The sequence below is a fragment of the Nanorana parkeri genome, unplaced genomic scaffold, assembly GCF_000935625.1.
Source record: "Nanorana parkeri isolate BGI_ZX_2015 unplaced genomic scaffold, ASM93562v1 scaffold197, whole genome shotgun sequence".
Classification (NCBI taxonomy): domain Eukaryota; kingdom Metazoa; phylum Chordata; class Amphibia; order Anura; family Dicroglossidae; genus Nanorana; species Nanorana parkeri.
Genome location: NW_017306465.1, coordinates 240,500 through 244,970, shown reverse-complemented (window position 1 = coordinate 244,970; position 4,471 = coordinate 240,500).

Sequence of the window (4,471 nt, the reverse complement as noted above, 5' to 3'; positions counted from 1 at the left end):
CCATGGAGCCCCCCACTGACCACCAGGCCACGGTAAGGTGACAGAATTTTTAAAACAAAATCCGGGGACATTTTATCCCCGGGAACATAAAATAAAACTTTTTTTAATTTTTTTATATTCACCTGATTCCTGCATCCAACAAAAGTGCGGCCTCCCGTCTCCCACGCTGTTAGCAGCTGCATACAGCGTGTGCTGGTTACTACTTAAAGCGGCGTGCTGTGTGCAGCTTCTGAGAAGATACGTTAGTAGCGTAGCGGGATGCGCAAAAGGCAAAATGCGCAGCCGGCTTCCTCGCTACGCTAATAGCTAATACCGGTTTAAGTAGTAACCAGCACTCTCCCGCATCCACGCTCCACATGCCACACCTCCTCCCCGCCTCACCCTTGCTGCTGCCAGACCCGCCAGCCCGCATCCACACTCCAGACGCCACACCTCCTCCCCGACTCATGCGCACCGCCCACATCCACGATCGGCACAGGGACGCGGGGAGAAGAGGAAGTAAGGAGGAGCAGGGGTGAGGGGATGACAGCCGCTGACAGACAGGCCCAATCTCAGAAGCAAGTTGCTGGAAGACTGCTCAGGTAAGCCTGCACTTTCCCACACATGGTGTTCTATAATGTATTGCTGGGATTTGTATTCCTCTAAAGCTGATGGCACATTGTGCTGTATATTATACATAGGAACACACATCCCAGCAATACATTATACACTGTATGTATAATGTATTGCTGGGATTTGTTGTATTCCTATATAGCTGGTGGTATTCTGCATTGCGCTGTATAGGGGACTACAAATCCCAGCAATAATACATTTTATAGCGCAATGCAGAAAACCAGCTATAATGTACTATTGCTGGGATTTGTAGTCCTCTATAGCTGATGCTGTTCTGCATTGCTGTATAATGCTGGGAATTGTAGTTCTTGATAGCTGTTGGTAGTCATTATTGCTGGGATTTATAGTCCGCTATAGCTGATGGTATTCTGCATTGCTGTGTAATGTATTTCTTGGAATTGTAGTTCTCTATAGCCAATGCCATTCTGCAATGCTGTACAATATATTTCTGAGATAGTGGCAGAACTACCAGGGTCGCAGCAGTCATGCACATGCACAGCCCTGACGATGCATCCCTCCACTACCAGTGTGCTTTAAATTTCCTAAACCGATAAATACATTCACACTACTCTTACATGGATGGCAAATGTGGCAGACAGGGGCAGGGAGAATGCGGAGGAAGAGGGAGAGCGGGAGGGAGGCCAAGTTACTGCACCATGGGCCTCTGGGTTGTACTTGCCCCCTGGGCTAAAAGTTGCCAGTCAGCCCCTGAGCTCCATCCATATGTGCATTGCCTATACAGCTCCCTTGCACGCCCTATAGAGATGTCTGGAGCCAGATTGTGACATCACTCCAGTCCAGGCACCTTTACAGGGCACAGGAGGGAGCTGTAAGCAATGCATGTATGGATGGAGCTCCCTTGCAGCCATACCCCCAGCCCACCCCACCTCATGCTAACACTTGGCATCTGGCAGCATATATTGAATGGCTGCTTGGCGTGAGAACTGATAGTGGAGCCTCTAATCTAGCACAGTGGAAAGCAGATGGTGACCCACTGCACATGGGGTTGCAACCAACTTTCGGGTCACAAGCCATCAAGTGAGAACCACAGATCTGAACACAAAGCTTTTTTTCATTTTGTATTCAGTAAGGCATGGTTAAAACCCATGTTAGTTTTTTTTTGTAATCTGTATCCAATCCAAGCAATTTGCATTCCTTCTTGTCCAGTAGTCACTTAAGCAAGTCACAAGTGTCCCCATTCAAAAATATCCCCTCTAGTTCAGTTCTGTTTAAAGCTGAAGTAAAGTCAAAGAAATAAAACATGACTGGGAGGTAGGAATTATTGTCAGAAGAGACATGCAAGTCTTCCTCTCTCCCCCAGCATTTTTTTATTTTCTGTGTACCCTGTATGGCCCATGTGCTGTGCAGTGTACAGCCTCGAATAGGCCGGGTGGCAGGGAGGATGCAACTCCTGAGCAGGGGACAGAACTGAGGGCCGAAGACTGGTCTGACAGCATGGAGAATGGCACACTTGTAAGGTAATGGGTACATTAGGGCACAAAACAAACATTTATAAAGGGGTTTACTTCCGCTTTAACTCAGAATAAAAACATAAGGGTTCCAATCTTTCCCTACTCTATCCAAAACTCACAAATGTTTTGGCTTTAGATGCACTTTAAATAATAAACCTTTATGGGCACGATTACACTATGGTGTTGCAGTAACGTGCAGCAATTTAATGTGTTGGTGTAAGGATGTCTGTTGCATTGCACTGGCAAAAATTCAAATGAATGTCACCGCATTGCACCAACGCAAATCACAATCCGCAGTTTCAATGGGTCTTTTAAACAATACAGAAATCAAAGGGCATTTTTAAGACTGCCTCTTGTATTCTTATGGATATCTATTTTTCTGTCAAGATTTCCAGTCAATAAATGCTAGTAATAAAAGAGATGCCAGTACCTGAAAAAATAAAATGGGTCATAAGCATTGAAATGTCCTGTACCGCAAGGCCGTGTCAATAAAAGTTCTTGATTACAGGAGCCATAAAATTTGGCTATAAACTTGCTCTGCATATGGAAGATGGTACATATACTGGCCATATGTCCATTGTCCACTTACAGAAAGTATTAATGTGTTTTGAAAAGTAAACCTGTAACATACTAATAGAAACTTCACTATTACTTAAAGCCCAACTCCTGCCAAAAATTTGTATTACATTTAGATAGGTAGTGATGGTAGTATTAGATCCTCTGTCAGGATTTTATTGCTGCCTAGTTAGGGAGATTTCTTCTTACTTCCAGCCAGGCCAGGAATCCCTCCAATGGGGACACAGGCAAAACACATTTCCATTAGAGTGAAGCAGAGTGATGATATTTTTTTTATTGCTCTTTGTGCCATCCTGGTGTGACTACCACACCTCCCATTTCTTGTAGAACCGGTACAAGGACAGGAAGTGAGCAAAAATCTCCCCAATAAAGACAGTTTGACAGTTTCTGACACTATCTAAGCCATATATCTAACAGGTAAAGGAGCCGAATACAAATATGCTGTTGCAACCCCTGAAGATTCTGTGCAAACAGACTTTATAAAGGTAAAAATTTCATCTCCATCAAAGCTTCAACTACAAAGTAGGCAAGTCCTTGTCACTAATGTGTCAAAGCTTAGGCTTGGTAGTAGGCTGCATTCACACTGAGCAGTGCATTTGGAGAGGCAGGGGTGGGAAGAGTGAGCATGTTTTCTCCATACCTTGAAGTTCAGACTTTGCAGGGGGCATCAGAAATGTACTCATAAGATGCTGTCAAGATAGTATGTGGCACCTTTGGCAACCTGCTGTATACTTTAAACGAGGGGTCAGCAACCTTAAACACTCAAAGAGCTATTTGGACCCGTTTCCCACAGAAAAAAAAACACCGGGAGCCACAAAACCCCTTTGACATCTAAAATGAAGATAACACTGCTTATATCGTTTTCTACCTTTATGCTATGTATATAGGTATATGTGGGCCCCACCTGAGTGTGACCCTGCAGAGCACACCATAGATGCTGCACAGCCCATCTGAGATTCCCTATGGTGGGCTCTGCAGGGCCTCAGGTGGGCTGGTCCCTGGGTCCCTTTCCCTGTACCTCCTCCCAACTCCTCTTACCTAGTGCTGCTGCTGGGGCCTTGCCTCCTCCACCCCCTCCCCTATCACCTCTGCCATGCCGCCCCTGGTACAGCTGATACTCATGTAAGAGGCCCCCCAGGCTGGCCAGACCCCTCACATGGGTACCGGCCATACACACACTTCTCCTCTCCCGCTGCCTTTTACTAGGGATGCAGCCGGGAGAGAAGTGAGTCACAGGACCCGCCCCCTTGCTCAGAAGCCCGTCAGCAGTGCGGGGCCCCGGGACCCTGCACTGCTGCATATTCCACTCGAGGGTGGCCCAGGACCGGACCTCACTGGACCCCCCATAGCCTGAGGCCCCAGTGGTAGTTCCGTCCCTGGACAGGGATGAAAGAGCCACATGCAGCTCCGGATCCGCAGGTTGCTGACCCCTGGTTTAAACATTAAGGCCCTGTTTAGTAGGTGCTTTAATGTGCGTTTTTATGCGCGCTGAAATGCTCAACAAAAAAAATATATTTCTTTTTCTGTAGTTTATTGTTGAACATACATATAGGAGAGAGGAGGAGGGAACAGGATACCCATAAACCACAAAATGTAACTACTCTGTACAGCAGACTAACAGCTTGCAAACTCTTGCTTGCAGGTCTCATACATACATATGGATATATGTATGCCATATGTATGGATATAATTATTTAAAAAAGATTGCATAGCTATTTATCCAGTGAAGCTGCATGCACATTCATTCAATGCGAATGACTCAACTGTTGAGAGAATAGAGCAACATTGAATGGTTTAGGCATCTGGTCGCA